Consider the following 26717-nt stretch of genomic DNA (forward strand, 5'->3'; position numbering starts at 1 on the left):
AAATATGCGTTGAGACAGCCATTTTGTTCAGCATAGTCGAAAAATCTAGTAAAAATGTCTCTGAGGACGTATTAACCACTGCAGCTCCTGGGGGAAGGGCTGTAAGTTTTGAAGTTTGTCCGTTGCTTACAGATAGTATTGGTTATTTTGAAGTATACTGAAGTTTTCAGGGGTATAAACAACAGAGATAAAAAAAAAACAAAAAAAAAAAACCCTCAAACGAGACTGTGGCCAGTAGAGAGAAAAGAGATGAATGACTAAAATAATGCGGATATTTCACCTGTATCTAAACTAGGCGTCCTCAACACAAAATAAAAAGAATTAACACTAAACTAAAAACAAATAAAACCACAACCAATAATAATAAATACAATTGTCGCTACTGATCCATGTAGGAAAAAGAAGCTATTAGAGTTACTTCAATGAGAATATCAAAGCAACTGTTCTTATTGAACAGTTACTGCAATTAGACAGTAAGTAGACAGTAGGGTAGTGTAAGTAGAACAGTTGCTTTAATAGTAGAGTGGTGACTTTTTTTTATATTTAATTGTACATAGGGACGGTGCAATATTCATGCGTTCGTATGTGAATTCAAAACGCAAGGAGAGTTTCAATTCAATACTAGAAATACAAATTAAAAAATTAAATTATTCCTGGAGCAGATCCCCTTCTACCAAATTCCTAGACCAAACCACAACCAATTCGACCTATCTAGTTATTGTGTAAATATCTTTATAAAAGTACTAAGATCTATTTTCTTTTCCATTATTTCCTTTTCATTCAGGAAATTATATTCACTATAGTTATTTTTGTAGTTATATTCACTTGTAGTTATTATATTCACCTTAGTTATTTTTCAATGATTCCATTTTTGTCCTTTCTGCAGATGTATAGAATGTATTCATCTCCGCTTTTGACGTTTTCAAAACAAGAGAATCGTCTTGAACAGATAGATTTGAGAAAGTTAAAGCTCCTTATATATCAGGGAAAAAAATTGACCTGAGCAAATGTCGTGAAACAGGATGGACAGAACATTTTTTCAATTTTGCTATAAACTAAGCTCCTAGTTTTACTTGATGATAAGGTTTCAAAATCAGTTTATTTAGAAAAATATTAATGTGGAACGCATTATAAAGTGAAATGGACCGCTATTTTTTTCGCTTTCCTTACGTTAATGAAGAGCATAGAATAATTAAAAAAAATATCTGCTCAAAATAAAAAGCAAATTTGATACTTAAAATGAGCAATTGTTTTAAAGCTACTTAATAAATTATAGTTTTTTTTCCAAATTATTTGAGAGGGGACAACTGCCGACCTTAGCTCCATCACCCTCGATGATGCCACTACTCAGAGGAAACAGCTAGAAAAAGACTCTTGCGAGGTTAATGTCAAATCTGAGCAGGGTATGACGGAAAATATGATAGAAACATTATCAAGGAGAGGAATCTCTCTGGATAAACTAGCTTTCCAGTTTTTTGATTATGCAAGTATCATGTTTGGTAAATTTAAGAGAGCCCAGCTGAAAGTATCTGAACTTTTTAGATTGATGTTTGCCTCACATTCCCTGCCAGGCCTACAGATTAAACACTATTATCCAGCATAGTGCAATTCATGTCTCGGTGGACTGCAAGGGCTGAAACCATACAAGCAGTAGTTAATTTGTTTTAAGTAATTGTTTCAACAATTGACGAACCTAAACAGATAAAGAACGCCGATGTGAAGACGAAGGCACAAGCTATGAGCTTTCTGAAAATGATTCTAAACTTAAGATTTTCCTGCCTGCCTCAAGTTTATGAAGACTATCATGTATAAGATCAGGATAGTAAGAGAAATTATTGAAGAAAAGGAGATCAACATCAACGAGGCAATCAAGATGCTTGAAGCTGTGAAGAAATTTTTTAAAAGAATATTGAAGGATGACATCAACGCTTTAGTTGACAGTGTAGCAGTGTTTGCCGGATGGAGGGAAGTCTTTTCCACTATTGCCACAGCACCATTTGCTTCAGAGACTTTGTAGGTGAAGGAAATCACCAGTAAATGTCAACTTAAGCAATCCAAACGTCTTTACAAATTGGCCGTGACAACACATGTTCTAGCTGCTACTGCCAAAAGAACATGTAGCAAGCTAAGGTTTGTTAATAATTTGCTAAGAACTGTCATGGTTCATTCTTGACTAGGTTCATTCGAGTTTTTGGCGAATGAGAAAGACACCACCGATGCCTTTGACTTGCCTCTGACTCTGATTGACTGAAAAAACATGATTGTTCAGCAATACTCCACTTTGAACAAGAGGCGAATACAATTTTTGCTGTTTTTTATTACACATTTACGCATGAGGTTTTCCGCTTTTGTTTCTGTTTTGTCTTCATAGATAAGTATAAATGATAAAGGATTAATGTATAATAAATGTTCATGAGTCGTATAATATGATCTTAGAGTCGTTTAAATGAGGGAATCTCATCCCCCAGAGCCTGGATACTTCGAGTCACCCTTGCGCGCAGGAATACTCTTAGGTCCAATGCATATTGCATTTTACATTATCTTGCCTATAGAAAAAGGGCCTAAAAGTTTGGGAAACTTATCAGACTAGAAATTTGCACTACTGCTGAAAATAAATCATTGTCGCCATCTTGCGTTGGGTGTTTTTTTCTTATAAGAAACTGCTGCAAAATACTGTATTAGACACTTTACAGTGTTGGGAAGCATAAAAAAGTAGTACTAGGTCATCAGTAGGCATAGCAGCTCAAAGATAACCCACCTAAGTTATTCAGATAGCCCTTGCTTTGACATCCTTTTTATAGTTTATATATTCTTTACTATATTTAGTCGTAAAAAAAAATTATAATAGTAATTGCCCTGTTTTGGAATAGAACAAATTTCGTTCTTCATACCCGGTAGGCAGGCCCTACTTTAAAATAAAGGTGACCACCAACAGCACTAAAAACCAAGAGCTGCCTGGGTGACAGACGTAGGGTTGACAACTGGAAACTTTTTAAGTTAAAACGAGACATTTCCTCGTGCCCAGACACAATGGCATAAAAGGGAAAAATGTGACACATATTAGAAATTTGGAATATAAGATGGCAAAAGAAAACAGATTTTTTTAATTTTAGACATAGAACGAAACATTTCCCAACCTACCATTTTGTAAAAAAGATATGTCATTTTTACTATAGTTGTGATTTTTCTCGGTATTTTATTTTTTAACATCCTGATTTTGCCAGAAATGTCGGAAGCAAGGAATTATCTCCATAGTAAGGGATTTTCATGTTTATATGAGTTTCATCCTTATACAACTAAGTCATTTTGCATGAATGCTTTTATGGATTTTTTTTCGTTTTCATCGCATTTGATGTGAACTGGCCGCTTTGAAAGAGGTTTGTTTGCAAGGCGTCTTCGGTTATAACTGGCAAAAAATTAATCTTTAGTTTTTGAGATTTCGAGATTGAAATATTTTAGTTAAAAATGACATATTTTAAGATGCTCAGGGCTCTTGAGAAAACCTGTAATAATGAAAAAAAAAATTCTCAATTAACAATGCAATGCGAATAGAGTGCAAAATTTATATATTCATTCAATTAGCCAAGGCTATGCTTGGCAAAAATGGGCTTTTTATGAAAACGTCATCCATCGACGCACTGTAATACCGGTTTCTTTCGTTAGTTTCTTTCAGCTTAGCGAAAGACAAGACAAAGACAAGTGACAATAGATGGGATATATATAATTTGGGCTATATATTTGCATGTTGGGGTAGGTAGGGGTAAATAATTGGACAGTGTGAACATCTGGCGCAATTTCGAAAAAATACTGGATGAAGGCAGGGGGAGGGGGGCAAAGCTTATTGCCAATTTTCTCAAATCAAGGGAAAATGACAGTAAAAACTAAAAAAAAGCCATTTGAAGGTACTATTTAGTACTATAAACGTGCTATAAAGGTAAATGTATATTTAAGAAAACTGATATGTTTCTGTTGATGCTTAAATTATGCAGGATAATCTTAGTTTTGACAAGATTTTGGAAGGAAGTAAATTTAAGCCTGGGGAGGGCAACTGGGTCTGGGAGGAAACTGAGGTCTGGGAGGGACAGTTCCTTTCTTCTCCATAGTAAATCGCGCCTCTGATTGTGAAATTAGAAAACAATTTTTTCTTCAAAATATGCAGATTAAATGTACCTAGCACATTTTGTATTCAGACCCACTATAATTTACCCCCACCCCCCTAGTGTGCAAATATATAGCCCGAATTTGTTTCTAAAGTGTAATATTTTTATCTTACTTAGGGATATTTATTAGTATTAACCTAAATTCCTTTCTTGAGTGTTGTTGCTATAACATATAAGTGCCCTGGATAAATATATCACCCCAACTTCATTGATTGACTGAGGACATGGTGCTCTCTTAGCTAAGTTTGGCATTGTTAATAAGAGGAGGGGGAATGATTGAAATTTTAGATAGAATTAGGGAAGTAAATTTTCGTTATAAACCCTTTTTGGGTAATGTTATTCAAAAAAATTTAAATAACCCCCATACCTCAACATTTTAATACCTTTTTTCCATCTTCATAACAAAATCCTAACCCTCCCCCAAAGTTTCCGTATTTTGGCATCCCTGTTTAATGAAGTAGTGAGGATTATCTTTAAAGTTCTAAATAGTAAATCTCTCAGAAAACCCAGTTGAATTTTATAATTCTAAATGAAACAGTCCACCCGCTAAAGACACCCTAAAACAAAACACCATTTTAGAAGGGAAATCCCCTAAGTGGAAGCACACTGCTTATTAGTAGTTCAATTTCTCATTGATACAAATAAATAGGTTAGACAAGCTTTGCATGAAAAAGTCTGAGTCGGAGTCTGCGCGTCAGAGTCTGGACTCTTTCCAACACGAATTCTCTGGTTGGGAAAATTTTGTCTGACATACAGATATCTAAGCTGCGGTCTGCTTAGACGTAGTCAGAATTGCATCCTTAATCCAGATTTAACATTCATTTAGGCTACATCGGAAATAAACTTTACCCCTGCCTTATATATACCAATTCAGGGTAGGCTATTTTCCAATTCAGAGTATATATTTGTACATTAGGGGTGGGGGCGGGGGAACCTAAAAAAATATTAACCTACAAATGGAACTATCGAGAATAAAGTGTAATAGGAAACCAATTCTTACTTCATAATATGCCGACAAATTTTAGTCAACACATTTTAAGGGGCTTCCACTATATTTCAACCTAACCTGTTCCGTTCCGAGGGGAATGGAGCAACTGGGGTGGTTGCTCCGAGTGTCGTGGCTTAGAAGGCGTCGCGGCGGGAGAATTGACTATTTTAATTTAATTTATCACTTTAATTTGGCTTTATTTTTCTTGTTTTTGAGTTGGGGAGCAAGGGGAGGGGGCTATAATTAATTTTTCTCCAGACACCATCAACCCCAGGACCAGCTCTGCCCCCTATTTTTCCTAATGTGCATATATTTAGCATAAATTATTGCTTGGGTCATTCCCTAGAAGAGTGGTTTTCAAACTTATTTAGACACTGTACCCCTTGTTACCCAAAAAAACATTTAAGGTAGCCTATACCTCAGTTACCGCTACATAGTAAACTATGGCTATAATTTAGACCGAATTGAATTTGCCAGTCCTAGAGTTTGTTTATTTTTTGTTAGCCGGCCGCGTACCCCCTAAAAATTTTGTGTACTCTCAAGGGGTGTGCGTACAAAGTTTGAGAAGCATTGGCCTAGAGAACCAACTGTAGAGAAGGGAACAGGCTTAGAAAACAATTCTTGCTTCATAACCTGCAGAATAATCATGGTTAACACACAACATACCTATACTTTGCTCATCCCCTTTAATATGTAAATATAGCCCAAATTATGTATTTTAAATGCATTCGGCTACCAAAACTTATTTTTTCTGTTTTTATTTTGTCACAGTTGATACAATTTAAAGGCATACTCAGAGCCTATATAAACATTGTCTATATAGGCTGTGTTTGTATGGGCTTTGGGTACACGGGTTGAAACAAGATTGACGCATTTTGATAACAGCTGAAAAATATATTCGGGTTATATATTTGCACATTGTCGGGGGGGGGGGGGGGGCTGGGGTTGAAGTATAGCGAGGCTGAATGCAAAATGCGTTAAACTATTCTTATTCTGTATATTGTGAAGTAATAATCGCTTTCTTAGCATGTTTCCACCTCTCCAGTTAGTTCTCTAGGAAAATACCGTCTGAGTATTTCCCATGTATTTGGCCACGATTCTCTACTGTTTCAACCATGTACTCCAAATCTATGGTTGCCAGTGTTTCGACGGAAACAATTTAAAAATGAAGTTGGGACTAAGTCAAACTTTAGCGTAAGGAGAGTTACTCAAAGGAGGGGACTGCCCCTTTCATATACGAAATAATTTCTGTTCGTTTTAAGTTTTAATGCTGCTCCTTACTTTTAGTTAAAAATTATTTATGTTTAAAAAAATTATTTCCTGAAAGTTTTCTAACTAATGCAGGTTTGAATTTGGCTCAACGTACATGAAAAATTAAAACAGAATTTGCATATTAATTTTGGCAAAATATCCCCCATGTAAAGTTTTATTTGGAAAGCTCACCTCCAGAAACTACCCTGTCAATGTGAAAATCTTCCCGTATAAAATAACCGCTCCCCCACCGAAAGTAATTCCCTCGAAAAAACATATATGCTTTCCAATAACAAATAAACTATAAACAAAGTTCAAAGCTTTTAGTCATTGCCTTGTGGGTGTTGAGAGGTCAAGTTATCTTCAAAAATAAAGCTATTAAATCTTTTAACTATTTTTAGCCAAAACTGGCTAAAAGACGTCTCCCCAGATTCTGTTGGTGATCGTGTTATCTCCAGAGCCATAGTTACTTGGCTCTTCAACTATGCTGAACGAAATGGCCATCTCCAAATTTTCACCGGATGATTCTAAGAAAAAGGGAGGAGGGGTGTATGTGCCTTCTAATCATTTTGGTCTCTTAAAAAGAGCACTAGAACTTTAATTTTCATTTTCACAACCCTTAAGTAAATCAGCTTTGTTGGCTACTTTTCCTGCAGGAAATTGGTGGGCTCCACAGTGAATACATATAACGTTGAAGGGTCCCATTGACTTGTAACAAATACTTGCGTAGTTTACGGCATCTTAGTAGGTTTTTACTGGGTATTTTTGGTTTTTACTGGGCTTTGTAGGTTTTTACTGGGTAGGTTTTTGCTCTACAGTTTGTTGGCGTCGAAGATAGCAATCGTGTTTTTCTTCCAACATAATATCTCTTTCTTCTTTAGTTTGATTTTTGACTCAATCTGATTCTCGTTCTCGCTTGTCTTCTAACAGCATGATTATTTGTCCTTTAATGTCATTTTTGAAATTTTCTGATTCTCGTTGTCGAGTGTCTGCTAACCCTACAATTCTCTGGTCCTCACTTTCATTTTTGACACTTTCTGATTCCCGCTGTTGACTGTAATTCTCACTGTCAATTATCTCCTAACCGCACATTTCTTTGTTATTTCTGTCATATATCTTCTAACCACATTTTTCTTTGCTCTTAGTTTTCATTTTTGATTAGTTATAGTTCTCGCTGCCACTTAGGCAAATCCCTTGAGAAGGATGCTTCGATTTTGAGATCGTCGCTCGAAGAACTTTTGTCAAAAGCACAAGAGACGTCGTTTTGGAGAAACACTTGTCACCTTATGTGGCAAGTGGCGTTGGAAGACGCAAGTCTAAGTATGCAGTACCGTATCAAGGTGCAGTAATCCAAGAATTTTTTTTTATCTTGGAAGAGATCTTCCATAGGACACCTTTTTATAATAGAATTTTCGGCTATTTCTCCACGATATTAAAGAAAAGGAAATTTTTGGACGTTTACAGACATGCGGAAAGAAGCAAAGAAAAAGAAAAGAAGCGAAGTGTAAAACATAAAAGAAAAGATCCACCTTTAAACAATACAAAACGTGCAAATTAAATTCGTTAAGTAATAGAAAATGGCAGAAAAAGAAACATTTGAGTTGCATTTGTATTAAACACATTGCCATTAAAATACCTAACGACATTTTAAGTGCTGGGAACAGACGGGGAACGCGACCAAACCTTAAAGTAACATTAAAATCCCCAAAGAAGCTTTAAATTGTTCATGGTAACGCACCGTAAGTAAGGAGCAGTTCCGGTCAATAGAAACTAAAATTGAAAAAAAAAGACTTTTGGTTTGACTTATAAATACTGATTCGAAAGATATAAGATTCATTAAGCTTAGTGTCACCATAAAAGGTTAAGACCCTCGAAAAATTTGCGAGGTCCTATCTTTAAAAATGTGGAATTTTATATTTTTTGCCAGAGGAAAACCATAAAATCGCGTTAGTTTGATTTTGTTTGTTTTTGTTTTGCTGAGGGATATTTGTATCAAACCAATGGTCCTAGAACATCGAGAGAGGGCACATTTTAACAGATTTTAGGGCCCTTTTTAAGTAACTTGAAAGATTAGAGGGCAACTAGCCTCCTTTCCGTGCTCATTGCCCCCCAAAATCACCCGATCGAAGTTTTGAGACAGTCGTTGAGTTCGACAAAGTTGAAAAAATAAAAAAGTATGCCCTGAGAGATAACATGACCCACCCAGCCCAAGGGGATTGGTTTTTAAGCAATAAACTGACCCTATTGCTTAGGTATAGGATTTAATATAGGAAAGTCTACTAGCATTTTTCCAGGGGTAGCGGGGGGGGGGGGGGTAACTTTGGGTGGGTTTTCATGGGTATAATTTGTGTGTGATGGGAAATTTATGGGGTAAAATATACAGGAACAATTTTATACTGGGGTTATTTGACAGAATTATGCTACGAAATTCCTTCTATTTGTCATACTTTCTCTTTGCCTGCTCAATTTTATAGGTGGAGATGTTCCAGTGGAATCTGCCAGGAAACATTTTCAGCATGTTTGGATTACCGGGAAATAATGTCCGTGGAAGGGAAGATTTTTGAGTGATTAGTACAATTATTAGAGCTCAGTCTTTCAGCTGAAAGTATGCTGTGTTTTGTATGATGGTTTTTCAGTGAGGGTGAGCCACATTTACCGGCATTATTTAAAAAATAATCGGAAATTAAATTCAGAAAATAATTTTTTCAACTGAAACTAGAGTAATATTAAAATTCAAAACTACCATAAATTATTTTGTGCAGGGATTACGTCCCTCCTCAATGCCTGGCCCTTAATGCTAAAGTTTAAATGCCGTCCCAATTTTTTAAGAATGATTCATGAAACACAAAGATGGTTTTATTATAATATTCAGCCTTTTCAAAATGATTGAAATTTTAGTATGAAGAGTAATGGTACTGTTCGGGGGGGGGGGGGGGGGGGGCTTTATATATTGAATAATTTTTTAGTTTTAATTTTGTTCTTTACTTTCAGTTGATAAAAATACAGTTTTTTTTTATTCAGACGTTGAATCCAAGTGTGAATTTTTTTTTAAATATTTAGAGGACTCCTGGGAGAGAGGCGATGATTTAATTTGTTAAGTGCACTTTTGTAATAACTGCATCTTATTGGAGCCCCCATTGAGCTGTAAATGTCTATTCATGTATATTTTGTGAACCAGTTAAAGGGGACTGTTAAATTAAAAACAATTTTATAACCTTTCAGTCGAGGAAGTCTCACCTCACATTAAAAAGAGTCCAATAGTGACAAAGAAATAAAACCGAACTGAACTGATGTATTTACAAACTAGAATAAACTCGACTTCGAAACTAAACTAACATCACTTACAGCATCTATCAATGGAAGGCAATGAAGCTCTGCAACCTATATAAGACGGTTGCAATCCTTTTACTCAACTGAAAAGATTCTTTTAATGACATATTTTGTCTCTCTTTTAGGAATCTAAATAAACCAGCCAGTTTAAGGTCAGGAAGATTATCTGAGCAGCTTCGGAAACAACGTCTCCTATCAGCTGACATATGCTCTCACCTTTCTTCTTTTGAAAGCGTGAATTTATGTCCAGTCCAGGAAACGCCCGAATAACCAGAAAAATTGATACACGATTGGAAGACTAAATTCAAGATTTGAGAAGCTACAAGATAAAGCAGGGAAGAGGTCGGTGTTCTCGGAAGAGGTTTCTGTTTCCCTTGAAGTTTATGTAAAGGCTCAAACCAAATATGAGGAGTGGTATGCCAAGGTAAGTCCTTTTGCAGAGGTATCGTATGCTAACACAATACTTTAATAACTACAACCCTGATGGTGCTGGACTAGAATAAGGTCAATATAAAAAAAAAATATAATTATCAGAAATTTATGAACTGCAAGTACAGAATGGCTGGCTCTTGTTCAAATTATAAGATTACAAAATTGATCACTCTACATGGTGTCTGATTCATATATGTCTGAAATACAGCTTATATGAAATACAGCTTATATATATATATATATATATATATATATATATATATATATATATATATATATATATATATATATATATATATATATATATATATATATATATATATATATATATATATATATATATATATGTATATATATATATATATATATATATATATATATATATATATATATATATATATATATATATATATATATATATATATATATATATATATATATACGCTACTTATGAGTTCTAAAGCTCTCACAAGATCACAGTCCTTTTTTTGAAGTTTCTCTGCCTATTGTTTCATTAGAGATGAAAACGAATTCAAGCAGACCAGTCTGATGAACGTGTCTGGTTTCTCAAAGCAAGAATAGATCACAAGGAATCCGAGAACCAACTAATTGCCTTATGCCTCTCTACAAATCTTGTGGTACAAAAACCAATCAGGGTCGCAGCTCTACAGTTGTCTGACTTTAGACGTTTCTTCAGAAGCCTTGTTCGTATGGCACACGAGCTGAAATGAGAGGTAGTTTCTCGTACGACATCTTGTTCATTCCGTAGAATTGGGACAGAAACTATCCTCAAAAACGAAAGATTTTTGGCATGGGTTACACGATGAAAAGAATCTGCAAGTTGGTAACTGCGCTTTATTTCGCCAGCAGCACCATTTACCAAGCTTTAGATGCTGGTGGCTTTGTCAAAACCTTTGCCGACGCACTTTGTCAGGTCTAAGCCGGATTTGGTGACTTCACTTAAAAGTAGCCTGCCGAGGCTTTTGCCGTTTAACCTTTCTTCAAAATTTTGGCTGGTGTTGATCTTTTCATCTTCAAAGAGCTCCAATAAGGTTTGAAAAGTGTCTAATATGGCAACAGGATCTTCTCAGATTATGTAACTTTTCTGATTGTAAACATAACGAAGTGCTACTACAGTGAGCTCCCTTGTCTGTCTATCGGTGGATTCGTCAGCAATGAGAGACCAAACTCTTGCTGTGTTCATTTTTCTGAGTGCTTCGGACTTTATAAGCTCTCCAATCGTCCCTGTTAGCTCATTTTGGATCTGCTTACTAGTGTATTTTGCGTTTCCAGGTGCAGTATATACAAGCTTTTGAAGCAGCGAATCGCCCCCCCCCCCGAACACGATATCGAAGTAGGTGATGGAAATTACCATCACTTTCTACTGCGACTACATTAGTGCCCTGATTATTGAGTTTACCATCGTCCCGGTGGCCACGGAGGGGTATATAGTGTGCCCCACAAAGTTTAATTGTTTGCACAATGCTTGTAAACAGTTCAAAGTTCTAGTGTATTTGTTTTACTCTTCCAGAGCTCAAGGCATTACTGATATCTTCATGGTCTTGCTTGAACGAAGTTAAAAGCGCTGTAGCTCTGCACTGGTTGATACTGTGAATTGGCATGTTTTGTAAGTGCACCATCTTCCAGTCAGATTTGAGTAGTCTTTCAGGGGGTTTAAGACGAGCCAACCCATTTTTTGCCTCCCACTTCCACCCCCAGACAGAGCCAACCACCCTCTGCCAGTATTGGAGATTCTTATTATGGCACAGACTACACCAAAGTCCCACATGTTCTTGGTGACGGCTCACTGCAAGCCAGGGGAATCGGGCAAGAAGCTCAATATTAAGTCTATGACTAAGTTTCCCCCCCCCCTTTCGTCTTTTTATTGAAGTTGGAATTTCAGCTTGGTTCTTTGGCTTCCATATTTTGTTAAGAAAAAACGCAATATCTCCAGATGTTAGTTGGTTTGTTTGTTTTAGTGACACTGCAAAACCCAAGTCAGAGAAGGGTATGATGCCAGTGTCAAGCAAGGAGGATGTACTGCTGCTTGGGCGTGTCATCTCCATCTGCTTCATCTTGGCTCTTGTTTCATCTCTCGATCCCTTCTGTTAGCTGATCAGAATGTTTCACTTAAGTGTCTGTGTCAGAATCGTGGGAAAAAGTTGGTAGTGGCAGCTTGTTGTCCTTGGTGGGGTTGGTAGACAGTTTCTCTGTAGTCGAATCTGCGAGAGAACTAAAGGCAACGGGTAATGGCAAACTTGAAGTTATTGTCAGAGTCTTTGAATTTAAATGATCATACTGAACTAAGAGAAACGACAGACTTGAGGCATCTGAAAGAAATTTTTCTATTTTTTCTTGTTAAAGAAAACTTTAATAAATTCTAGTGAAGGTAGATGACCCAAAATAATGAATATTTTCGTCAACACTCGTCGACAGTAAATAGACAGTGTCTAGGCAAAATTGCTTTTCTGGATTAGTTTTTTTCATAAATGAATTTATAAGGTTTCATTAACTCTGTATGATCAGTATATTAACCCACACCACTCAATCAAGTTTTAAATGGTCAACTTGAATATTCCTCTTGTTAGAACCAATTAGGTAATTTTTTTCCTTGTAAACTTCCCCTTTAATCGGTGAAAAATAAGGAAAACATTCTCAAAAATGCACCCTAAGTAGAGATACAGCGTTTTCTTGTGATGATATTGTTCACTTCAGAAATGGATGGTCTTGGATGTTCTGTCTTATCTCAATTTAGGGCGTTTTGATGAAACACGGTCAAAAATCTGTTTAAACACCTGTTTTAATAATCTCTAACTTAACCCAGTTGTGTCCACCGTTCGCATTTGGAAACACCTTTCTTTAAATTTTTATGACTACCATGGTAGCAACTAGGGCAAATTTTAAGCGTCCCATAAACTCTCGTAAGTATCAGAGAAGTTCTCAAATTTTTTTGGACTTGAATTTGGTTTAGTTTGGTTCTCTGGATATTTTGAAATAAGGAAAAAAGAAAGTTTTTGAAAGCTATCTGTTTCAAATGGAATATGAGGGAAGGCAAGTGGTTCAAACTTCTTGTTTTAGCGTTTTGTTGTTCTATTATCACCACTCTTCATATCTGTGAAGCAATTGCACCAAAATATCTACAAAAAGAAGGATACAGTATCAGCTAACCAAAAGTGTTCCCAACCTAGTAATTCGGGTGTTTCGTAGACCTAAAATTTTCTGCATGCTTTGTAACAGGCGATCACTTCTCTTTTGCCGATTGGTCCTAAGAAATGTGCTTCTATCGAAGAAACTGTAGCTATGGTAGACGAAATTATGTACGATGAGATAGACATTGATATGGTCATATTTATCCCCCATAATTTTCGGGGTAATAATAAACAAAATATTGGGGTAATATTGGGGTAGTCAATGACGAAAGGGAGGGAGACACGGGCAATAAAAAATAAATTTAATAGTCTTCCAAATTGTTTTGCAGGGATGATAGAGCTTGAGATAATTGGTACTTGTGGATCAGTTAGCCTGCGTTGACCTTATCAATATTGGTAGTTTCTAATTTCCACATTATGTTTGGATAACATAGACGACATTCCACTAGGACTTCTTCCTAAGAATATAGTATTCTACCCTGCATCTTACTACAGTCAGACAGCTCAATAAGATAGGGCATGTGTATTAGCTCTCCCAAATCCCACTCAGCAAACTCAAATGTCCAAAACATTTCCCCAAACCCCCTTTATAATATGTCTCCCCTCCCGTGACCCATCCTTATCATACCACTACCAATGACTCCCAGAAACCGCACCCTAAATTGATGGGCTCTTAAGAAAGAGAATAAAATATCTGCTTAAAAAAAGAAAAGAAAAGACAATCTGAAGATGAAGACCTAGCAAGCCTGTTTAATTATATGATTAATTTTTGCTGAAAACGAGGTTTATCTTTTAATTTTATGACAAAATGATTTGTAAACTGATCGTGCGAGCAGTTTCATGTCTGAATCTCTAGCAGACCAAGAGCAAAATCTTGGGTAAGTGGGCCACTGAACCAGGGGTGCCAATGTGACTCGAGGTGGGCACCAAATTAAAAAGTTTATTTTAAAAAGATTAAAAAAAGAACAGAATAAGGGCGCCAGATATATTTTGGGGGAAGGGTCATCCCCCCCCCGACCCCATGGATTTGTTCCTGATCCATGGATCTGTTCCTGATCATTTGTAGACTGATTATGCGAGCAGTTTCATGTCTTTCATTCATCTAATTTCAACCAAATTAGCTATATAGTTAAATAAATAGATAGACATATTTATCACACGAAAGTCCTGTTGGGCAATTCACTATTTAATTAGTCACGAAACTAAAGTTAAGAATTTTTTTTGAATGGGAATTGGACAGGGGCAGCTAAAAAAATCACTCCTTAACATAAATTAATGTTGTAAGTTGCCTTGTCATATCCCAATCATTGAAGCCCATACACCATACCCTAAATCGATGGGTTCACAAGAAAGAGAATAAAACAAATCTACCAAAAAAGAAAACACATTCTGAAGATGAAGATTTAGCTAGTAAGTTTAATTATTCGTGAAAACGAGGTTTATCTTCTAATTCTATGACGAAATGATTCGTAAACTCATCGTGCGAGCAGTTTCATGTCTGAATCTCTAGCAGATCAAGAGCAAAATCCGGGGTAAGGGGGCTGTTCAACTAAGAGCACCAATGTAACTCGAGGTGGACACCAAATTAAAAAGTTTATTTTACAAAGTGAAATAAGTGTCTGATGTGCCAGAAGTGTCTTAGGAGGAGGGTCGCCCCCTCCGACCTCATGTATCTGTTCCTGGCCTAAATTTTTTTGAATTATTTCATTAATATAATTTCAAACAAATTAGCTATATAGTTAAAATAAATGGATGGATTGATTTTATTACACGAAAGCTCTTTTGGGCCATTCGCTATTTAATTAGTCACGAAACTAAAATTAAGGATTTTTTAGGATGGAGGGGGTTTATTATTAGTCAAAACTTACCTTTTTGATTTTCGGACATTTGTCAAAATGTCTTGAAATATCCTTCGATCCCCTTGCACATTCAGCCATCAGTCTTCGTCCCTTATCCATTCTATGCTATTGTCCAGCTTTTTTATTATTATCAGTTTTGAAATTTTAGCAACAAAGCTACTTTTCAATATGTTATTGTGAATAGACAAATAACAACAACTGTGTTACCACGTTTATGAAACGTGTTGAAGATACCCCATATTTTCAGCGTTTTTTTTTCATTTTGGAAAAATAGGGGAAAGTTCTATGTTCGTAGAAAAATCTTTGCAGCAATCAAAGATTTGTATGCCAATTTTGTAGATATATACTAAATCGACTGAAGATAAATAATTTTTGTTCGTTTTAAGTTTCAGCTTTGCTCTTTACATTCATAGGAAAGCTTTGCTTCTGTTGTTAATTGAGTAAGTCACCTACTAGTAATTGATCAAAATTCACAAGTATAATTGAAAAAAGAGTTTAAAAGAAAAAAGAATGGAATGCGAATGAAGGTGCCAGAAAAATCTTGGAAGGGAGGAGCTAAGGCCCCTCCGACCCCTCCTGAATCTGCCCCTGATTCTGAAAGTATAAACCCTAGACAAGCCTTTGGCCTCCTCTATTAAAACAAGTTGAAAAACTGTTTATAAAAGGGTTGTTTGCATTAGTTCTTGTACTATTGGAGTGTATGATACAAACCTGTGGCTTCTTCCATTTTCAGATCTTAAATTCTTCCATTTACAGAATTGAAAAACTTTGTTTTTAGAAGGGTTGTTTGCATTAGTTCTTATACTATTGGAGTGTATGAGACAAGCCTATGGCTTCCTCTATTTAAAAAACAAAACTTCCACCATTTTAAAACTTGAAAAACTTTGTTTGTATTTGGATTGTTTGCATTAGTTCTTTTAGTATTGAAGTGTATGAAACAAAACCTATGGCTTGCTCAATTTTTGAAAAAAACAACAACATACATTCTTTAAACAGATACACTGTTCTAGTAACCATACAACTAAAGCGTGCCTTCTACAAAAGTACCATATCAGCATAGTCATCTAGTTAGAAAATTTATGTTTTGCTTAGGAGGAGTTATTATTTAACTAGTTGAAAAAATTGAATGTTACTGAGAAGTTATTATTCAACTAGTTGGAAAATAAAAGTTTTGTTGGAGAGAAGTTACTAGTCAATTAGTTCGAAAATAAATTGTTTTCTTAGGAAATGTTTGCTTCCAGCTAGTTGGCATAACTAATTGTTGCTGTAATTAATTGTAATGAAGTTAATAGTTAACTAGTTGGAAAATGAATTGTTTTCTTGGTCAATGATTGTTTCCAACTAGTTCGAAAAGGAAAGAATTGCCGTGAAGAAGTTACTAATCAACTAGTTGGAAAATTGATTTTTTTTTTTTTGGCTATTGTTTTTTTTGGTTAATGTTTGTTTCCAGTTAGTTGGAAAAGAAGTGTTTCAGGGGAGAATTTACTTGGCAACTAGTTGGAAAATGAAAGTTGGCTGGGGAGAAGTTGCTAGTTAACTATTCGGCAAATATAGGATCTTTCTATAGGGGTGGGCAACATTTTTCAACTAGTCGACAAAAATATTTTAAATTCCAAGGAGATTGGACAGTGCTATTTCATGTAAGGTTATAAACTTATTTTTTCCAATTGTGAATGAGTGAATACCGTATATTTTGCATGGAGAGAACCCTTATCTTCAGATATTATACTTTTTCCAGTTTTTCTATGAAACTTAATTTTTGATTTTAAGATTTGTTCAAATCTGAAAAATTGGCCAAATGCTGCGCCATCTTCAAAATAAGTTATATGCATTGCTAGTGAAACCAAAGTGTGGAATTACAAAATAAATCAAATTCTACATTTTTGTAAAAAGGCTGTTAAATCAATTGCAGTCACGAAAACACAGAATTGAAAACATATGTTGTTAAAATGGATATAAAAATAACTTTTTTTGATTCTTCAATGATTTTTCTTATTTACAGATGATTAATTTTTTATGAAATTATAATAATTTTTGATGAAATGCGATAAATCCTGTTGATAATACGTATGATAATAAAGATGATTTAATTTAGCCCTTGGCTTGTGCCTTGACTGGTGCTATGTGAAATTTCAACTGGCTGGTGAATATCAGCTTTGTAGAGCTCAGCTTCTGAAGCAAGAAATGGTGTAATTTAGCGCCTTTATTGGGAAAAATGTTTTCTAATAAAACTAAGCAAGACAGGGCCACCAGCCGTGTTGTGAACAAATCTCCTACTCATGGGAATCACATGCATTGAACACTATGGATGTTTAATATTTTGTGTGAGAACCAGTCACAGGATCCACTAAATTTAACCAATGGTTCACTGTCAGGTACAGAAAACTGTATGTCCGAACTACCACAAGTTCTCCAACAACCTGACATTACACTCGTTTGTTTTGCATTTTTGGCCTTTGGCTTGCTTTGACTGATATTGTGGCTGGTGAAAATTTTCCCAGACTCCTGTATCTACCAAAGTGCTTGAGTGTTTATTAACCCCCTTTTAACCCTGCTTTGAATTTTAGCTCTGTGCCTGCTTTTAATTTATTTTGCTTGCTTAGTTTATTATTTACTGAGGGACCCCCCTCTACTTGTAGCTTATTCGTTTTATTTATTTGACATTTGACTTCTTTTTGTGATTTGGTTTTGTTGTTTTACCTGATTATTTTTAACCCATTGTGTTTTTTTCATTTTCTTTTTTTTATTTGTGATGATTGACAGGACAGTAAGTAGTCCTGCATCCCCTGACCCAAATAACTCTAGTGTTAAGATTTTGGGTTTAGGGGTTGAAGGTCCAAATGAGACCAGTAGGTCTTTGAACTTAGGTAGCAGAACAGTTACTGCAAGAAAACCGTTTGAACACCTCCAAAATCATGAGTGCCGGGTCCTATTAAGGTTCATTGCTAGAAAGACTTGGACCAGATGGTTCTATTATCATAATAGCTGCAAACCAATCAGTAGCTACTGCTATACTCTCTATTACAGATATGGCAGTAAATGGATGTAGAGTAAGGTTTGTGCTTAGTCCTAGTTCCATCAATCTGGAGGCTCACCAATCTGGATGATTTTGTCTAGGAGGTCCAAGTTGATAATAGAATAGAACAAGTGACATTGGCCTTTAAAAACCCAAAGACACCGGTTATCCCTTTGGTTTGCACCTTCAATCTGGATGTTTAGTTCCCTCTGAAAATCTCTGTTTGGGGTGCAAGGTATACAGTTAAGCAGTTTATTCCCCGAGTAATACAGTGCTTAAATTGCCATGGTTTTGGCCACATGGCTTCAAATTGTCGCAGAGGCAGATTATGCCTACTATGTAGTGGACAACACGCCCATAATGAATGTTTCCGATTCAAAACAGTAAAGCAAGGTCAGTTCAGGTTCTCAAGTGCCCTAACTGCAGTGGCAACCATGCTGCTAATGCCAGAGAGTGCCCAGTATTCATGAAGAAGAAAGCAATTGTAATTTATGCTTTCACCAATAAGGTCCCCATGAGAACTGCTGATGCCTTGAAGAATGGACTTCCAACACAAAAAAAAACATGTCCCTATGGCCCATAAAGACTCCTTCCCTCCTTTGGCACCTAACCACCGTCCAGTTAAGGACCTAAACAAGAAGTATATGACCATATTTGAAGGTGTGGCAAGACAGATCTCTGATCTGACCCTGATAATAACATCACTTTGCAAACTAGTCTCAGAGATACTCCCAGTTGGTCTTGAAAATGCCCCCCTCAGCCTGACCAACATTGCAGAAAACTTAATAAAAGGTTAAAGATCCTCCAAAGCCATTGCTGGCGCATAGGGCGTCAGCCCTATGCGCCAGCATAAACCTAAACAGATAAAACCTAAACAGAGTTAAATTAAGCCCTACAACCAGTAATGCCCCTCCACAAACCAGCAGCCCTGGTAAAGTAGAAAAAAAACGTAAAGGAAAGGAGGCTATACCTAGCCCAGAAGGTTGTAGTAATAGGCTGGTGTGAGTAAATTGGTGTGTGAGCTCCCTCACACACCAATGTCTAGCTCCCATCCAGAGCTCCCCTTAAATATCCAGGTATTCAACCAAACCAAAGAATAGAACTCCAAATAACTCAACACTTTTCCATTAGAAAATGGCCCCACTCCCCAACTGCAACACGTGTGGAGTGTATGAAGACATACTTCATATCATCTTTAACTGCAAAATTTGGAAAATAGAGGAAAGTACTGAATATGCTGTGAGATGGCATTTGTTGTATTCTGTTCTTGGACACCACACATCTCCTGCTTGGGCTAGGCGACTAAGCACAAACTTTTTGTCAGAGTTCTTTTGACTACTGGTTTGGTTTATTCCCTATTTTTTTATTCTTTTTTTTTTATTCCACCTAGTTAATAGTTGATTTTAGTTTTATCCTATTTACCATTTAAGATGTATTTCATCTGGTTAAATTTTTATATTTGGTTGTATGAGATTGGTTTTAATGTGTAAAATTGTATTATTTATTACAATTGTGTTGTATATGTATTTTAATTGCTGTTTGACAATGCATAGTTGCAGTATTTTGATTCCTGTTTTTCAACGTAGGCAGTTGCTGCAGGTGAATAACCCCCATCTATCAGCAAGTCAAGTGATACTGTTCTGGTTCAGTGAATACTGACTGAAGTGACACCCAAACAAGCTAGTGACTAGAAGGCACAGAACAACTGAGTGATACGAACGCATATGACCTATTGGTCGAATGCGTCAAACCCCAAACAATAACAACAAACGGTGTGTCGCAGGTCAGTAATAACAAAAATTGACAGAGATCGACACTAGACAGTTCTAAGCAACCAATTGGCCCAGCCATGTCAAAGATGGCCGGAAACTATCAGATAATCCTCTTCAGATAAAATGAGATTTATACAATTAGCTTGTATAAAGCTTCCGTCCCCTTTTCAACTAGGTACATAATGAAAGATTTTCAGCAATTCAATTTATTTCAATAAATTTTTCAGTTAAAACAGCTTGTATCAAAAATAACTTCACACATCAAAACCCTTTGGACAGGAACTTCTTACTGGCAACTTTTCACACTTGGCAACATTTCACGCAATAAATTTCAATTGAAAAATTATTTGAAAGGACAAGAAGAGCCTTTGCAACATTTAAAACTAATATTTAGATATATTGTAGCTCAGAAACCTCACTTCTGGTTAAACAGAACCCCAAATCTTGCTCCTAGGATAAACACACTATTGGGAAGCTCACGTTAATAGAAAAATTTCTTCGAAGAAAAGACATCTATCGATTTAAAGTGGTGTGAAAACACTATTAGTATTAGCAGCAAACACAAAGTACTAAAGTACAAAGGTCATTTGCCGTTTTTTGCGTAAGCAGATTATACAAACACCCTAATAAAGGTATGTTATATCGAGTAATAAAAAAATCTCAGCAATTGGAATCTGGTATTTTGTCGTGTGTGACACCAGCCTCGTGTCCTGCCTATAAATTTTTATCAAAATTAGAATACAGTAGAAAACGCATCTACAGAATATTAAGCGATACTCAAGCAGTTATTCATCACTTAGAATGCAGTAGAAAACGCATCCACAGAATATTAAGTGTTATTCAAGCAATTAATCATCACTTCATTAGCTAAACTGAATGTACATACTGTCATTTGATGTAATTCAACATGTCCCTCGATATTTCATTAAGTTTCACCCCAATAAAGGTAATAAAGGTCTGTTATTTCGATTAATGAAAAATATCAGCAATTAGAATTTGGTATTTTGTTAAAGTTCCCAAGCTGTTTGCTATCAAAAACTAGAAGTATCTCATCCTTGGGTATTCCTAGATGAAGTTGTATTTTCCACCTGACATTTTCAGGACTAGTATTAGAATAACTTCAACTGTTATAATTCCTTCAGCCTATTTTATCTGCAATTGTTCTTCGTCTATATCATCGCTTGCTGATGACAGTCTTGTGTCACGACGGCTTTCAGCCTCAATGGTTTTTTCCGCGGATAATATACTTTCATAGCACTTACTACTTGTGTGTTTCTCTTTATTTTTTGTCAGTCAGAATATCAATGTCAACTTCAATTTCTTTTTTAATTTCAATAGGCTCCTTGGAGGCTGAAGTATGAGTATTCTGACCCTAATTGACTGATTTGGTTTCACTATTCTTTCTAAAATGCAAGACGAGCCCTTCTACATATTTTTTTTACTTCATCCCTCTTATACTTTGACCCATTTCATATTCGCTATAGCATTCAATACACCAATTTGCAAATACTCCATAGCATGCAACTAGGATCCCAGTGACCCCTAAGCAAACTTATTTCGTCAAATTCATCTTATAATTCCTTTTAAATAACTGAAAATTCCTAAATAAATGAAAAGCCCTGAAAATTACCGTATATATTGTAGAAGTGACGTCGTGCTTGTCATACTACCTTTATATTTATACTAAGAATGATATCATATTCTCTGCACTGATATGATGTTTATGGAACTTGAAATGACTTAATCGCTAAAAACAACACTAAAATGACGTCATGCTAACTCATGAGTTCGAAAGGAAAAATTAAACTTTTGTTGCAGGATATAACTATGAAATATTTCCTCAGTTCTCTAGTCGGTCTTTCTTAATGAAAGTAATTTATACTATGACAAGCCATAGTAAGACCTAATAATTTCTTAAATTTTGATGAATTATTTAAATTTAGAAAGACAAAAACACAAGTTCAGTTACATCAGGCTATGCCTTTTTTTGGTTGCAACTGCTCTAAATATAAAAGCAACGCACAAATTTTTGTTTTGCTTTGGGACAGCATAATATTCACCATCCTCAAGCTTAACACAGTGAAATACAGAACCAGATAAAAAAAACACAGTTAGCTACATGCACAAAAACACACAAATTCGCCACATGAAAGAATTATATCTTGTGAAATGTTTTTATTTTTTGATCTTACTAAAATTAAGGCCATAAAAACACCACAATTAAAGTCTCAGAACCTAGGAAAAGTCAGCTTGAACTAAATTTGGTTGCATCGATTCTTGCTGACCTTGTTTTTTTTCTGTCATTCAGGAATGAAGGTCAATGTAAATAAAGCTCTCATTATGTATTTACTAGCACTTTTGAGTAATCCTGTTTGCTATGAAGTATTCTTCCATAAAAACCTCAGGCTGAAAAACTATGTTTACGCTTGATTAGGTGCTATTCACCCACCTATGTTAGTGCCACCTTAAGATAGTAAATTTCCAGCGATTTTAGTTTGATTAGTCTTTGCTGTAAATTTTTTTTAGCAGTTTAATAGTAGATATATTTGTGTTGTGAGGTTTTCCAGAATAGAACTCTGATTTTGTTCTAGGGTACAATAGTGTCAACCCAGGATGAGGACGTTTGTTTCCCGCTTTAGGCCCCAATTTTGAAATAAAATTGTTTGGTGGTGTATTTTCCAATAAAAAACACCTTTATTTAAGAAAAAATGACAAGTTGCATTCATAGATTGTTAAAAGTACATTTCCCCACCCCTCTCCTCTTTTGTTTTTTTTTGTTAACTTTCACTGCCATGTTCCAGGCTGTTTAATCAGCAGTCTAAAATTTGCAACACATGGCACTTTTTTCCTCGCGTAGCGGTTTTTCAAAAAGCTTTATAAAATTTCTGATTATTTTGTTTATTTTATTTATTTCCCTCCAAAAATGAGGAGTAGGCTACAAAATAATTATAAAGAAAAGACAAATGATAACGCTTACAATAAAAAAAAAAATATCAAATATGCTCTACGCTAAAGTTTGACTCCTTCTCACAATTCTACTTTTTTAAATAATAAAAAATTTTAGCATAAGAGCGGGTTGTTGAGGAGGGGACAGGCCCTTTCATATACAAATAATTTCTTTTTGTTTTAAGATTAAATGTCGCTCCTTACTTTCATTTAAAAAAATTGTTTTTTTATTTAGTGACTATCACGAGGACATCAGAAATGCTGAGATGAACCATGGCCCAAAATTGATTAGGAAACACTGAACCACTACAGTACGCGAAGATACAGCTTAGTTTCATGAAAATGAAAAAAAAAAGAATAATTTTTAGTATAATAAATATTTGATAATTAATAAATATTACCACTTCCCGCAGCACCCGGATAACTTATCGTAGGGGTGTGACTTTTGTAGTTGTGGAGTACTACTGTTGTGGCGAATCCAATAAAGCCTACTGCTGAGGCTATGCCTGAATAAAGAAGAAAGCAAACTATTCTCAATACAGCTTAGGTCTATAAAATATAATAAGTAAGGCTGTAAATGGCCACCCTGCATATACAATGCTGAGTAGAACTTCAGTGGGAAACGCAATAGGAATTAAATTTATGGTCCCGCCTCTCCATCTCTCTCTTTCTCCCTCTCTCGACTTAGTAGTGTTTGAAAATCAACTGTATCGAATGCTTTGCCAATATCTATAAATACAAACAGAGGTTTTTGTCCTCTGTCCACACTACTGTTAATTGGTTCCATAAGTTGTTGCAAATCATTCGTCGTCGAGTTCCCTTTGCGAAATCTGAATTGGGTATCAATCAGTAAACCGTTAGCCTTTTGGAAACTGTACATACATTTATGAACAACTTTCTTCTAATAAGTTCGAAAACAATGGAAGGATCGAAATCGGTCTCAAATTTTCAATTTCCTTTTAGGTATACCTTTATGAAGTGTTATCACTTTTTGCAATTTTTAGTTGATCAGGGAAAATGCCCTTTTCAATTGACAGATTTATAAAAAAAAAGCAGACACGGTAGAATGTATATCATTATTGACTTTAACGCTCGTAGAGATATGCCTTCCACTACCACAGAATTTGATATTTTTGATATGAGTTTGAATTTGAGTTTTTAATATTTTAAGCAGTTCGTCACTTTTACACGGATCAAAGGCTAATTTATGTCACATATAAATTATTCTTGAACCTTTTAAGATCTACTTTTGAAATTATTTTGCACTTTTTCCAGTATTGGAGAAAAAATTACCGAACTTGTTTGCAATTCCTAACTTATCATCAGGGACGAACCCTTCAAGCTGTACTTAATTCTCTCCAATTTTAGCATTCCCGTCGGTCACTTCATTTATCAGTTTCCATGTTTCTTTTATATTTTCTTTGGTATTTAAAATATTTTATCATAATATTTGGCCATAGCTTTGCGACATAATTTGTTCACTAAATTGCGCTGTTTTTTTTTAATAAGTCATACGAACCATCAGTTTTACAATTTCTACAATTGGTATATCATCATCGCCGGGAATACCTCTTGATAAATAATCTTGAATACTAAATCAGTCTTGATCAGACATTATCGTTTTTCACATAAAAGAACAAGAAATGGCACTTGAAAAAAATTCAAAATAACACAAATATAAAAAAAACTATAAAAAGTCATCAATTGACCAAATACGCTTGATTGGAGCAGTCTCAGTTTCATGCACAAAAATACGGCCTTGATCAGACCACACACTATGATATCCATACTTATCTCTTGAAGCTTTCACAAGATTGCGCTTACATTTTGTAAGGTTTTCAGCTACAAACAAGCATGAGCCACTAAGCTGCTTTTCCGCTTTAAACACATGGTGAGCGATTTCTTTTGATGGAAACTGGACGAGAATAGGGGCAACTTTCCCTGGTCCTTGGGAATTATTAGGTCCATCTCTAAATCGCTGAACGCTAACTATGTCTGAATCCTTAATATTAGTTAGACACATCTTGAAAAACAGCACTAACTTCATGGTGTCGACCACACTCCACGACGGAATTTTCGTCACATCACTAAACAACAGGAAATCACTTCTCTCTTCCTGCTCAATATAGTCTAGTTTGAGCTCAAGCTGATTCATGTGATTTTGCCACAAATCATTTATATGCATGCTAGTTTTTAGATATTTTTCATTCAGGTCACATTTAGAATAAAACTTAATATTTACTTGATCATAGATTTCAGAAACCAGTGTTTCAACTAGAAACTTCGCATGAAAATTAGCTGCAATCTTAATCTTTTTTTTCAGCCGCAATTTTATTCTCTATAGCCACTACTAGTCTACGGGGATCAGTAGTGGGATCTGAGAGTAAGCTATGTGCTACCAAATCTTGCCCCTTTTTAAGAAATTGTTGGCAAACATCAGGACGATTTTTAGACGTTCCTTCAAAACGTGCTTTAGCATTTGTAAAAAGTGTTAATACCGCTGAATCATGGATACATTTTCCACATAAATTTTAAATGTTTCACTAGTAAGTAAATGGAATTCCACCCTTCAATTTATCCTTTGATAAATCTGACAGGACCATAGATGATTTGACAATGCAATCCCTAGATTGAGATTCACAATTATTTGAAAATGGTATAACCGAAGAAAATTCTATAAAAGCTCATGGTATCATTGTAATACAATACAAAAATCAGGGGAAATCAACAAAGGAAAAGAAAGGAACTTTAAATATAGTTACTAAGGTTTTTTGCCATAAATGTAATATACCTTATGGCTTCTAGATATGTATATATTTCAAATCCAGATTTGGACAGGGGTAAGATATTATCTCAAAATCTACAAACAGGAAACGAATTTGTTTAAGTTCAGAAAGTGTTTTCTCATTAAAGCAACCCTTCACTCTTCAAAAGAGGTTCATACAACTTAATTATACAAATTATACTACAAATAAACTTAATTAAAAATAATTATTAAAATTGTTACAAATTACTAAATATAATTAGATATAAATAAAAAAAAAATTAAAAATTAAAAATCTTTGAATATAAAACGGATTTTATTATTTCAATTTTTTTCGTATATTTATCTTTTTCAATGAACATGAACATCAAGTGCCATCATCATTTACCAATCAGGGTGAGGGGGCTCGGGGGGGCATCGCGCCCCCAAGTCCCCCGCGCGCGTAAGTCGTTACACGCCATATTAGTTACCTGCCATTTTAGTTGTGTCCCTGTGTCCCACCTGTGAATTGAGATAGATATAAATATATATATTTTTTGAACTACATAAAACTTGCGAATATACAACATTCTTCGCTGTCCAATTTAACTACGTAAAACTTAAGAATATACAACATTCTTCCATGTCCAATTGTTTGTGCATATAAATCGATTGTTAGGTTTACCGACTCTTGAACATGCAACATAAAATTGTCCATGGGAAAAGCAATCCGTATTCAGATGAAATGAATACCACATATGAATGAATACCAGCAAACTTTAGCAAACCTTTCAATGGTCCTTGAAACCATCTTTTCCAAGAAGGAACAACTGTACGTCATACTTCAATATTGATTTTCACAACGCCATGTGTGATGTCGCAACAGCTGAATAATATGACTGGAATAACTATCCTTAATTACAAGCAATAAGTGAATTTTAAAGAAAATAGATTAAGAAAATATGCAAACAGAAAAGAAATACAAGCTATAGTTTTCCTTAAGAATAGCGTCCAAGGAAGAAATGAATTGCAAACTAGCATTGTTCTGAATATTTATTTACCGGATACCCT

At 35.2% G+C, this 26717-nt stretch overlaps 1 long non-coding RNA gene across 1 annotated transcript; it reads left to right on the forward strand.

The window, feature by feature from the left end:
- Nucleotides 1-9631: 9631 nt before the first annotated feature.
- LOC136033925 (uncharacterized) lies at nucleotides 9632-23412 on the forward strand. Its single transcript, XR_010619061.1, has 3 exons — nucleotides 9632-10153; nucleotides 19772-19968; nucleotides 23139-23412. It is a non-coding gene; the product is annotated as an uncharacterized LOC136033925 (long non-coding RNA).
- The last annotated feature ends 3305 nt before the right edge of the window (nucleotides 23413-26717 follow it).

This window comes from Artemia franciscana, chromosome 12, assembly GCF_032884065.1.
Source record: "Artemia franciscana chromosome 12, ASM3288406v1, whole genome shotgun sequence".
NCBI classification, from domain to species: domain Eukaryota; kingdom Metazoa; phylum Arthropoda; class Branchiopoda; order Anostraca; family Artemiidae; genus Artemia; species Artemia franciscana.